The sequence below is a fragment of the Lactuca sativa genome, chromosome 9 (assembly GCF_002870075.4).
Source record: "Lactuca sativa cultivar Salinas chromosome 9, Lsat_Salinas_v11, whole genome shotgun sequence".
Taxonomy (NCBI): Eukaryota; Viridiplantae; Streptophyta; class Magnoliopsida; order Asterales; family Asteraceae; genus Lactuca; species Lactuca sativa.
This window is the reverse complement of record NC_056631.2, coordinates 33,921,348-33,935,460: the sequence shown is the minus strand read 5'-3', so window position 1 is coordinate 33,935,460 and position 14,113 is coordinate 33,921,348.

Below are 14,113 nucleotides of genomic sequence, written 5' to 3'. Positions count from 1 at the left end.
ACCCGATGGTTGAGGGCCTGGGGTATTCCAACCCGATGGTTGATTGGAGCCATAGTATGCTAATTGTGATATGTGTTATTTGTTGTGTGTTGGTACTTTGGGGGAACTCACTAAGCTTTGTGCTTACAGTTTTGTTTATGGTTTCAGGTTCTTCAGATGATTCGTGGGAAGGTGAAGGCATGACCGTACACATCCTTGGTTTTACAATAGATTGGCTCTTGGGAGACTCTAATTTTAAGTTATGTTTTGAGAAACAAGGTTTTTGTAAACATTTTTGTTAATAAATGGGTTGTTTTGAAAAGTTTAAATTTGCTAAAAATTTTTGGATGTTACAAGTTGGTATCAGAGCCTTGGTTTGAGTGAATGAGAGGAACACTCATGCGAATCTAGTCTCAAACTAAGGAGAAAGGGGTTTAAAAATGATTTTCAAAGTAAGGGTTTTATAAATAACTTTCAAAGTTGCTTTTAAAATAACCAAAAGAGGATGTGATGTGTATGATCAGCTGGAGGCAGTAAGTTGACCCTAAATTACCACACTGTTCTTTGATATTGTGATATGTTAGAACAACATGCTAGTGATAGGCTAAGGACCTTTAGAAATTGCATTATAGAATTGCATGATTATATGATGCCTGATAGCCTAGGGTTCTTCCTTATATGTAATTGACATCATTACTGTAGTTGTTTAGTGTATGCATCATAGTTGTACATAATTAAGATTCTATAGCCTGATAATGTTTGGTTTGGCCTTATTCCTTGTTCTTGTTTGATGAAGGGCTTAGGGTAGGATCAGATATTCAACTGTCTATAGGATTGAGTGCTATGTATGATTAGCATACACGAGTGCTGCAGGGTTGGTGGAAGTTTCATGAGTGGGTGCAGTGTATAAGTGGGTCATCGCAAGGATTGATTAGCCACTCTTGGGAGAGTGAAAGCAGGGCGAAGGTGCACTCGTGGTGCGGGGAGTTTGAGATCGAGAATTTCGTATCAGAATCTGTCTTATTTTATTACATTTTAGTGCCAGTCGGCTTCTCTGCTCGAATGCTGCTTGCTTTGTGCTTTATGGGACCCATGTTGATAAGAGTTAACCATCAAATGAATAAAATAAAATTACATGCTATGAAGTTTAAATAGTCTTAGAATGAAGTTCTTGGACCTATTTCGTAGCTCTTGTTTGAGCCCAACCGTTGTAAGGTTGAGCCCTTTAGTCGAAGGATTATTTAAGCTTAGTTGCATGTAATTGTATTCGTGAAGTGGTTAGTTGGCGTTGGTAGGGGTTCTTCAGCAACTAATGGCAAAGGTGTTGTGGGTGAGTCCTAGGAGAGCCTAGGAAGTATTTTAGTGTGGTTGTTCATTGTAGAGTGGGTATTGAGAGTATTTTCATGACTAGGACTTAGAAGAACCAAGATGATTCTTCAAGAAATTATGGATAAGTATGGAAGGTAGTGTTGGGCCTGTAATACTGGATGCACAAGATCCATACTCGAATCAAGGAAGGTTTCGGGGATTCTAGGGACTGTTCGGGGAAGATAGCATGGTTGGATACCATGATTCGCGGTTGTGTTTCTATTCCTGTTAAACTTATGGTTGTGGCTGCTTAGGCATGCAGATGGATCTGGTAAGTGTTTGGTGCAGACCTAGTGAGCTTTGGTTTGAGGCCTCAGAGGTTTTTCTAGAGGTCGGGTATTCGAGTCACGAGACTCAAGAAGGGGACGATGATTATGATCGGCTTGGGTTTTGCAGCTGGAAGTGGGATGGTTGATTGATGGAATGGAATGTCGTTATATGTGGCTAGGGTTATGCCCTTTCAGTTTTTCCGAGTTTGGAAAAGGAGTAAGCAGGCTCGTAATTTCCAAAGTTAGGAAGGGTAGTACCTGCTTAAGCTGGTTTGAGTTATGATTTTGTTTCAACGCCAGTGGGTGGTAGTTCGAGCCCTAACTGGGGTAGAATGGGGATTCTCAGTTTGAGTATTTTAGCCATTGAGGGATTTGCTAGTTCGTTGTTTCGGATTGTTGTCTTTGGATTTGTTGGGCAGATGTTGATCGATGGATCTTTTCCAGAAGCGGGTATGTTCGGTTCCATGTGATCTGATTCTTTGGATTAAGTGCCAATGTGTCCTTGAACACTGGTCATTGGGTTCATCATTCCGCAGAGGTTTTGTCGAAAGCTTAATTGTGTCAACCGAAATTTAGTGGTCAGGCCAATCTGTCATTAAGTTCAATATGTTCTATGTTCCTTTGGTCTTCAGGTATGTTCACCCTCAATGGTGGAGTGGTAAATTGGTTCATAGCATACTCGAGTTTTGGTAACCTTTGGGATCACCGTGGAAGTCTTCTCGAGCTAGTTGCGCAGTGGTGGAATCCGTTCAGTCTCAACCAAGTATGGGATATTATTTCGATTGATCGTGGGGATGTTTTCTGTTATTGATTGAGGTAAGTATCTTTAGGCCCGGAACACTGGGCGAATGATGCGATGACGACAAGGTTGGTGTGATATTAGGAGCATTCCAAACATGGGCTAAGGGCCGAGGTGGGCATTAGAGACTCATGTTGTGGACTCGGAGGCAATCCAGACCTACGTTGAGCACCTGTCAGAGGCATTCCATTCATACGCTATGGGCTTAGTGAACATGATTGTTCATTTCATCTGCTTGCAATACTTTCAGTGTTGATGCACTGATGGGAGTCGGGCAAGTCACAAATCAAGTGGTTTGGATAAGGGAAGCAGTAAGGGTTATAGGGAGTATCAGTCAGGTATCAGGAAGTCTCTATGGGATGTATGCATTATAACTCAAGTTGTTCGCAAGCTGTTTTTAGGGTTTTGGTTTTCAAGTTGGGAATTGGTTGGGAAGTCTCAAGTCATAAAGTTCTTTATGAATGCCTTGAGTGGATGTGCAGGTGGGGGTACACCTGGGCCGATAAGGGATTGGATGTAACACGAAAAATTTTGTTTTGGTCATCTTTGCTTGCCGAAGTAATGGTTGGTAATGGCATAGCAGAGAGTAAGGGGTTATTAATGTTTTAGTACATCATATGGTTTGGTTTTGGGTGAAGATCGCGATCGATATGTTTTGAGGATTATTTCTGCATGTTTCTGGTAGTGTCTCCAGTCAGAGACCAGGGGTAGATTTATAATTAGGTGCTCATCAGTTTTAGGGAAGGGTCTACAAGAAGATATTTTGAGTTGCCATTTCCGAGTGGGCTTTTGGTGGAAACTTGCGTTGGGAATCGCAAGGGTATCCACGCAAGGTCTGTATTCAGAGAGATATGGGTTAAGAATTCTATATGTCAAGGCATTAGCTAGAGGTTTTAGGATTTAGCTTGTGTTTATGTGCTCTGGGATGGTTCCACCTGTGTGAAGGCCGGACAAGTGATGAGGCATCAGGATTAGAGCAGCATTGTATTGGTCCATTAGTTAAGTAAATCTATATCTTGTATCTCATTGTCTTCATGGAATTGTTATCATCAGGAGTTGAGTAGATAGTCTGATGGATTTAGCATTGATTCAATATGGGAAGTCTTTCAGGGAGTCAGACCAATTCGAGTCCTCAAGTTTCAGATAAAGTAGGTTGGGTTTCTGCATGGGATTGTGGATTATCTTCTTCGGGTGGAACATTTTGATGGGATCAGTTGCCTTAGGAATGTAATCGTATGTTCAAGGTTATGGTTATGTCCCTCAGGTTGTCGAGCATGTCAGTTATGATAAGGAATCATTTCGAGGACGAAATCAAATTTAAGTGGGGAAGAGTTGTAACACCCGGTTTCAAATCGCTTCATTATTCAACACTGCTGAACGATCATTAGTTATCTTATGGCTTGGGATCTTAGGGAAGAAGGATTTGGCCCTTTTTGGATGAGGATGTTAAATTCTAAGTGATCCAAGTGTTCGATGGTGTTTTTGGAGCCCAAGGGCATAATCATAATTTGTTATCTTAGTCCTTTATGAATTTTAGGTTTGGTTAGGGGAGTTTTAAGGCTATGATGGGTTTCTAGGTGTGTAGGGCTTCATGTCACCTTTCCTTGGGTATAAAGTTCGTCGGAAACAAACACAGAATGAAGAAGTTATGGCCTTCGAAAGAGTTTAGGGTTTTTTTTGGAAAAACTCTAGTACGCGGGCGTACATGGGGAGTATGTAGGGCGTAATCGCGTGAGGACACTTACACAGGGTGTACCTTGTGTACGCTAAGCATAGTCAGCAGACGTGGTCACGAAGCTTCGGCCACGTGTGTTGGACGTACGAGGAGTAAGCCGGGCGTATGAGGCGTATCTAATCCCTAAATTTTGATCATGTGTACCCTATTTAAACATCCTTATGCCTTAGGGTTAGCCTCCTTTTCAGCCTCTAAACCCCAAGACCCAAATAATGAGACTTAGCCTCCATTGTTGGGTGTTTGAGCCTTTGGTGAGAATTTATTGTTCATTATGTGGATCTAAAAGAAGAAGGAGAAGCTTCAAGATTTATTGTTTGAAGGAAAGATTTGAGATCCAACATTTGTATCTCCTTTTGGTAGCTTGGGAGGTATAAAGTCCAAACCTTGCCTTTTCATTTCATGGATCTTCTTCTTGGTTCATTTTTTGTCATTTTGACCCTTTTGGTTGATGATTGGGAGTTAAAGTCATTTTTGAAGCTTAAAATTGTAGATATGGATATATCATGGGTTCCTTGGGCATAAAGGTACAAACTTTATGGTGGTTTTGGTTCCATGCACGTACTAAGTCAAGTATTAAGCTCTTTTGAGCACTAGAGTCCCATTTAGCCATGCATGCACATAAAGTTGGCAACTTTATGTGATTAACCACCTTGGGGAAGTCGGATCTGTGTTTGGATCCAAGTCTTAATGGATTAAATGATAAATTTGGAAAGACGGCCATGGTTAGTGAGTACACTGGGCGTACAAGTATGTACATCACGTTTACAAGCCTTCCAAGTTGTACGCTGAGTGTAAAATCTGAGTACGCCCTGCGTAGTCGACAGACTTGGGCCCTTTCGTTTTGGGCTTCGGTTTTGGATCTGGTTGTGTTGGGCCATATTAGGCCATCTAGATTTTTATGGTTGGGCTACTGTGTCTTGTTGGACCTTCTTGGGAGAAGGCCCGCAAAAGGAATTGGGACCAATTTAGAAATTGGGCCATAGTTGGGCCTTAGATGTTATTTTGGATTTTGGGCCTTTGGTCGTCTTGTTGGGCCAAGCTTGAGGAAGGGTAAACATGTCTTTTACCCTAATTTGGACTCATAGTGTGAGTTAGGGGCTAGATGTTGATGGGTTGATTGTGGTATTTGATAGCACATGGATTTTAGCAGATCTAGAGTCAGAGATTTTTCGTGGGATCGGTTGTTGATTAGAGGTGAGTTGTCCTCATTGTACTTGCGGGTTGAAGGAACCAATGTTGGCTCATTGGATTGATATCCTGTTATGCATGCTTCTATGTTATGATCTATTAGATCGGTATCCTAGTAAATAGGATGTTGCTATGTTGTTATGTTTTGTTAGATCGGTATCCTGGTAGATAGGATGTTGCTATGCTTAGTGATCTGTAGATCTGTTTGTTTGGCTATAGACAGTCATATGATTATTTGTTATATGTGCACATGTTTGGTCGGTAGCTGAGGCTTCACTGCTCTGTGCGTAATCCAACAGGCCGGGGCATTCCAACCTGATGGTTGAATGGGCCCAAGGGTATTCCATCCCGAGGATGTCTAGACCCATAGTATGTTGGAATTCCAACCTGAAGGTTGGGGGCAAGGGGTATTCCAACCGGATGGTTGACTGGATCCATAGTATGTTGGCATTTTAACACGATGTTTGAGGGCATGGTGTATTCCAACACGATGGTTTCCTGGACCCATATTATGTTGGCATTCCAAACTAATGGTTGAGGGCCTGGGGTATTTCAACCCGATGGTTGACTGGATCCATAGTATGTTGGCATTCCAACTCGCTGCTTGACTGGACCCACAGTCGGTTGGCATTCCAACCCAATGGTTGAGGGTCTGGTGTATTCCAACCCGATGGTTGAATGGACCCATAGTTTGTTGGCATTCCAACCAGATAGATGAGGGCCTAAGGTATTCTAACCCGATGGTTGACTCGACCCATAGTATGTTGGCATTCCAACCCGATGGTTGACTGGACCCATATTATGTTGGCATTCCAACCCGATGGTTGAGGGAATGGGGTATTCCAACTCGATGGTTGACTAGACCCATATTATGTTGGCATTCCAACCCGATGGTTGAGGGCTTGGGGTATTCCAACCCGATGGTTGATTGGACCCATAGTATGTTGTTTGTGATATGTGTTATTTGTTGTGTATTGGTACTTTGTGGGAACTCACCAAGCTTATGCTTACAATTTTGTTTATGGTTTCAAGTTCTTCAAATGATTCATAGCAAGGCGAAAGCGTGACCATACACATCCTTGGTTTTACAACAAAATGGATCTTGGGAGGCTCTGATTTTAAATCATGTTTTGGGAAACAATGTTTTTGTAAACCCTTTTGTTAATAAATGAGTTGTTTTGAAAAATTTAAATTTGCTGAAAATTTTGGGATGTTACAGACGTGAAACTTTAAACGACTTTTCTCGGAGTTCTACATATAGGATTTAGGATCAATCTAAATTTTTGGATTCCATGTACTCGATAATATCATTCACCACCATCAGGAAAATTATTAGGTGTCGGGAATTTGGCACGAGAATCAAGGAAGCCACTTTGATACTTTTTAGATGTCACATGTGTGACATCACTTTAATTGTACTTTTAGAACATGCACTCTAGACACAATTGATCTGCTAAACATCCCATGAAGTCATGTTCTTATTTCCCCCATTTTTTTTCTTGTACGATCCCTCGCCAACTATCTCAAGCACACACATGATGAAAGTCTTGCACATTGCTTCAATTTTCACCCAAAAGTACACCAATTGCAGACTTAAAATGGCAGCCCAGATTTAGTCTTTCATTCAATCTTCATCAATCAAGTAAACACACTAAAATACTCCCTTCCCTTCTCTATTTCTTCTTCTTCTTCGTCTTCGATTGGCTACCAAGAAACACCCCGATGATGGCATAGTATGTTGGCATTCCAACCCGATGGTTGACTGGACCCATAGAATGATGACATTCCAACCCGATGGTTGAGGGCCTGGGGTATTCGAACCCGATGGTTGACTGGATCCATAGTATGTTGGCATTCTAACCCGATGGTGGAGGGCCTAGGGTATTCCAACCCGATGGTTGAATGGACCCATAGTATGTTGGCATTCCAACCTGATGTGGTTGAGAGCTTGGGGTATTCCAACCTAATGGTTGAATGGACCCATATTATGTTGGCAGTCCAACCCAATGGTTGAGTTCATGGGGTATTCCATCCCGATGGTTGATTGGACCCACAGTATGTTGTTTGTGATATGTGTTTTTTGTTGTGTGTTGGTACTTTTGGGAACTCACTAAGCTTGTGCTTACAGTTTGGTTTATGGTTTCAGGTTCTTCAAATGATTCGTGGCAAGGCGAAGGCATGACCGCACACATCCTTGGTTTTACAATAGATTGGATATTAGAAGACTCTGATTTTAAATCTTGTTTTGGGAAAAAATGTTTTTCTAAAACCTTTTGTTAATAAATGAGTTGTTTTGAAAAGTTTAAATTTGCTGAAATTTTTGGGATGTTACAGGGACGCAAAACTTTCAACAACTTTTCTCGGAGTTCTACATATAGGATTTAGGATCCATATGAGTTTTTTGGATTCCATGTACTCAATAATATCATTCACCACCATCAGAAAAATTATTAGGTGTCGGGAATTTGGCACGAGAATCAAGGAAGCCACTTTGAGACTATTTTGATGTCATAAGTGTGACATCACTTTAATTATACTTTTAGAACATGCACCTTAGAAACAAATGACCTGCTAAACATCCCATGTAGTCATGTTCTTATTTCCCCCATTTTTGTCTTCTACGATCCCTCACACGCTCTCACAAGTACACACATGATGAAAGTCTTGCACATTGCTTCAATTTTCACCCAAAAGTACACCAATTGTGGACTTAAAATGGCAGCCAAGATTTAGTCTTTCATTCACTCTTCATCAATCAAGTAAACAAACTCAAATACTCCCCTTACCATATCTCTTTCTTCTTCTTCTTCTTCGATCGGTTGCCAAGAAACACCCCGATGGTGTGTTTTTTCCAACAAGATAGAAGGAGCAGCAACCCCTCGTTCTTACTCCTTCTTTCCTTTCTGTTGAACCAACCAAACTCCCCTAGATACTGCTTCTTCTTCCGCCATCCCTCTTCTTCGTGTCTTCCATCGTAACAGGTAACAAAAAGCAACGAGGAAGCTTCCAGAGCAACCCCTCGCCACCTCATGTTGACGACAGCCTCAACAAATGTCTTTTTGTTTCTTATTGCTTGTCTTTTTGAAGCTGATCATCTGTAACTTCCAGATCTTGAGGTACATTATTCTTATTTAAAATTTTATGATTTTGAGGATTGCCACGGCATGGTGGAGGCACCACAACAACGTGGTGAGGCGAGAAGGGTTCACGCGACGTGGCAGTATTGGCCATGTTGTGGTAGACGGCTGACGTGAAAAACTTATTTTTCTGTGTTTGTTCCCTATTTAAAGGAATGAAGAGCCTAGGGTTTTCTCATCCTCATCCCCCTTTAGCCCCCTTAATCCCTAAAGAAAACCATAATCACTTTCACCCATTATTGAGCTAGTTTTGGTGTTCCTTGAAGCTAAGGAAAAAAGAAGGAAGAAAATATCAAGCAAGAAAGTCTCCATTCTTCACCTTAGAACTCCTTTGGACCTTTGTAATACTCCAAGACTCGATTTTTATCATGTTAGGTTGCTAGATCTTGAGTTTTGTCCCATTAACTTTTTGTTTTTTGCTTGTTGGGATGGTGAGATCTCTTAAATTTTGCAACTTTATGAATATCTAGGGCATTTGGTGTAATTTGTGCCTTGGATCTGGAGTTTGGTTGGGTTTTCAATCCATGCATGAGATTTAGGTCATAAACCCTCATTTTGACCTAATATGGGTTTAAGACATGCATTGGACATGCATGTCTATAAAGCACCAACTTTTAGGTTAGTATTAGTGCTAGAATCACTTCTGGAAAGGATGGACTTCAGACCTTATGGAATAAGTGCTTATTGGTTAAGATCTTGCAGTGTTAAGCATTTGGGGACTTAGGTATTTAGGTTTTGGACCTTTTGGGTCGTCCTAACGGATAAAGTTAGAAACTTTATCCTTCTAGATCACATTTTGGATCAGATATAAGCTTTGGAGCTCTTGGAACCCCCGGCTACCACAACTTGGTCCTAGGTCACCACAGTGTAGCGGGCGAGATTTTCCTAATTGTTTGGTCATATATGGGCCACGACGTTGCCAAGGAAGACCACGTCATGGCGGTCGGCTAGAGTCAACATTTACTATTGACTTTGACTGTTGACCTTGAGTGTTGACTTTTGACTTGTGGATTTTTTTAAGCTATTAATGTCCTAATAGGTAGATTAAGGTTTTTCCTTATGTGATTATCTAGGTGGCGTTTAGCACATGTTGTGGGATTTTGAGGGCATGTTGACTTTTGAGCTGCTGTACGAGGTGAGTTTGCTCACTATATTGTAGGACGCTAGAGATTGTATGTGCTTGTAGTCTTTATAACTCAAGTTGTATATATTGTATTCATGTGTGCCTGTTTGCTATATATATGTGGGGTAAAATAGACCCGATATAGCCTAATGTTGATATATGAGTTGAAATAGACTTGGGGGTGAAATAGACCCGGTACAACCTTGTGCTGTCAGTGCTGACATATGTGTTGAAATAGACTTATGGGTGAAGTAGACCCAGTACAACCCTGAGCTGACATATATGTATGGTATTTAGTATTTTGGGGAACTCACTAAGCTTTGTTCTTACGATTTTCAATTTATGTTCTAGGTACTATTGGTTCGAAGGGGAAGAGCTTGGGATGATCGCATTGCACACAATGATTTTTCCGCTTTATTGTATCTGATGTACTTTTGGGATATTTATGGATACTCTCTAAATAACTTACGATTTTGACAAACATATTTGGTTGATGGTTTCTTTAATATAAAAACAAAAAAATATGGTTCTGAGTTTTGGGATGTTACAAGTTGGTATCAGATCCTTGGTTTGAGGGATCCGGGCATACTCTCAGGTGTGCTTGAACTCTAATTCAGGATTTGATAGATCTTTCATAAGAAGAAAGGTTTTATAAAGGAATTTTCTAATAAAATAAAGGGGTTTGGTGCATGCAATCGATCGAGCTCAAGTAAGTTTTCCCAAAATACCCATACATGTTCTTGTGATATGCTTTGAATTGTGGATCTGTGAATTACATGATAGACTAGGGCTAAGGATTTGCATGATAGAATGCTAAGAGAGATGACTTATTGTATGAGCTTGTAGACTTGCTTGCTAGTACTAGATCAGTCAGTGGCAGGATGGCCTGTTTAGGTTATGCTTTCATTTAGATTACTCAATGCTCGAATGCTTATTGCTTTGTGCTTTTAGGAGTTCCCATTACCACCATCTAACTAGTAATAGAATACGCTAAGTTACATATTTTTGAGATTAGATAATTTCAGAAGGTTAGGTTTAACCCTATTGCACAACTTTTGATTGAGTCCAACCATTGTAGTGTAAGACCTTTCATTCAAATAATTATCTAGTGTTGGTGATATGTTATTGTGTTCATGAGCTAGTTAGAGTGTGCTAGAAGGTGTTCCTTCTAGATCTAATGGCGGAGAGTGGCAGTAGCCCTAGCAAAACCTAGGAGGTGATTCGGTGCTGAGAGCTTTGCTTTGATAGAGGTTGTATGGACTGATAAGGAAGTAAATTAGGGGATTCGTGGTGATCGTTGATGAAAGTACGGATAAATGTGGAAGGTAGTATGGGCACGTACAACTGGAAACAGAGGATCCCTAATCGATTAAAGGAAAGTAACAATGATAACATGAAGCTTGTTTATTTTCAGTATAGTTCTGGTGCCGGTGATGGTTCGAGTTCGGGCTCTGTGACCGGATTTTATGGATGATCAGATGCGGGAGTTAATTTCATTAGAGATTATCCTCAATATTCTTGGGAAATATCATGTGATCTTCGGTACGATCAAGCAGGGTATCATGCATGTTCTGGATGTGCGCTTGGGCGCTTTTCGTTCTAAGATGGTATTGATGGTGGGAGCTAGCTCTCTAACTTTCCGAGAGTTTCGGGCATGTGGGGCTCCGGAGTTCTTCGGGAAGAAGGACCAGATTGTGATCAGGCATTGGTTAGCGGACGTCGTGAGCGCCTTCCGTACTAGCTGTTTCCCTAAGGGGCAAGCTCAAACTTGCATCCTGTCTTCTGAAAAGACAGAGCTTGAGATTGGTGGAAGGAGTTAGAACATGCCTTGGGAGGCAAAGAGATTGATTCTATGACTTGGGAGGATTTCATGATAAGGTTTTGGGATGAGTTTGAGGTCCAGCAATTGGCGAGAGAGTTTCAGGATCTTTGCCAGACTACTGAGACGGTGGCAGATTGTAATGCCGGTGTTTTCGAGCTACGCATTAGTATGATGATGTAATAGTCAAGTTCAACCATTGTAACTCATTTTTAAGTAATAAAGATGAATTAATTGAATATTATGTGATTTTATGTACTTATATACTTTTCTATAAAGATACAATAAATCAAGAATGAAAATAAGTGTGACAACCCTAATTTTCCGTTCTGTACAAACCATATCGAGTCAGTAGAAGATTAAATCAGTTAAAGAGTATTTCCAGACTTTTAGGTAATAGTCTGAGTATTTTCGGATTTACACTTAAGGAGATATCAGGAGAGTGGATGCACTAGGGTTTTGTGCAACACTGTTATTCCAAAACTCTATGATATTAGAGTTCATTTCAGGAATAAAATATTTTCTGCCAAAAATCCCAGGACTATATATAGAATTTTGAACCATATTTATTCATTAGTTACATTTCCAACTAGAGAAAAGCCGAATTCTCTCTCAAGGATCTTCGGACTTTCGTTCTGGAAAGTGAGTACTTCTATCTAGTGTTGTTTTAAAGCTTCTTATATGCTTAATACACTAGAAATCATAGGAAAACACTAAAGATCTGAGAGTTTACCGCCCAAGAACACCTTGGGGAGTAAACTCTAATAAAAGGGCCAAAGTGTGCCTAATGCCCCTCAAAGCCTTGGAACTCAACCTAGAGCTACCATGACATGTTTGGACCACAAATTCATTTAGAAACAAAGACTAGAAGTGAGTTCACGGCCAAGGATGTTCTTGGGCCGTGAACTTCATTTTAAGGTGCCAAAACACCCTAAAAGCCTTCCTTAAGCCAAGAGACTAGTTTAGACATGTACCATAATGTGTTTAGGACTAGCAAACACCATTAGAACACCAAGAGTAAGGTGTTCACGGCCCAAGAAGTTACAGGGCCGTGAAATCCAAACAATAGTGCCAAATGGTGCTATAAACTCTTCTAAAGCCTTGTACACTAGCATAGTTTAGTTCCTAGTTGATTAGGGACTTGAAAACACCAAAAATACCCATCTAAGGGAGATTACGGCCGTAATCTCCATGGGATTTGGTCCCAGGGCCGTAAACTCCTAAAAGGAGTTATTTAATGCCCTAAACTCTTCCATAGACCAAGCCATTAAGAAGAAATGCTTCTAAGGGTCTTGTAGAGCATCAAACACAAATTGGTCACATAAGTATGAGCTTATGGCCGTAAACTCATTTAGTAAAGTCATTAGGGCCATGAACTTCATGGTGGAGTTTTCCTTGAGCCCTACACACAATAGCTTCCCCTACAAACACTTAGATGCAATCCTAGAGGCTAATAACACTTGATAAAGGTGTTTGGCATGTCCTAGGGTGTCTTTACTTGTTTACTAGTTGTTTATAGACTAATTTGTTACATATATGTGAAATTATATCTTAACTAGGATCATAGAGGGTGTTCAAGACTTCACTTGACACCTAGCAGTCCTACCTCTTCAGTTCATCTGTATCACCCATAACAGGTGAGTTCATACCCCTTAATCAATGATTTAACTGTTTTTAAATTTTTTATGGGGGGGATACAATTAGAATCATGCTAGTTATTATATCAATCACATGTGATTAATAAGCAGCATTTAACTGATTTGCTACTCATTAGCCGTTTTACCAAACAGTTTCTTCACATGATTTTCATAAATGTTTTATATGTTTAAAACTCCTTATTAAACTGTTCATTTTACTCTGTATGTTTCATTTCAAACTCATTTACAATTGTGTTTCAAACAAATGTTTCTTTATACTTAAACTGTTTTATCAAACCCATGCTTTCAACCCCTTTTATAGATTGACATCAAGTCGATCTTTTCTTACATAATAATTACGTTCAAAGGTTTTACAAAAATTATTTTATGCTTTTATATTATCAATTTCATGCCTATATATGTATAGTTATATAAGAAATGTTGAAAGGAATTAGGAAGGCTATCCACCCTATTTCCTTTTCGCGCTTGAGATGTGGTCTGGTGGGATATCGGGTACCCGTCCGAAGGTCGTTTAAATATTAGTTATATATCATGTGTACATATATAGTCATATAGGATCTTCCAGTTCATTCAATACCCTTGGGTAGCAAGGGTATACATCCATGTTCATACATACCAGTTACATTACTAGTAAGCTACCATATGGGTAGTTTAGGAAGATATTAGAACCATTACTAGAACACGATATCATACAATGAGTCAGTTCATTCATGAGTCAATACTTGCTAGATAGAGAGAGGATACACATTACAGCTAGCACACGCAGAACATTAAAGTACATTACTATACAATTACATGAGTACGTTTACATGATTACTTTTACATGAGTATGTTTACATGATTACATTTACACGAGTACATTTACATTGATACGTTTACATAGAGATCTTGTTATAAGCATGCCCATATATGTATAGTTATATAAGTAATGTTTAAAGGACTTAGGAAGGCTATCCACCATATTTCCTTTTCGCGCTTGAGATGTGGTCTGGTGGGATATCAGGTATCCGTCCGAAGGTCGTTTAAACATTAGTTATA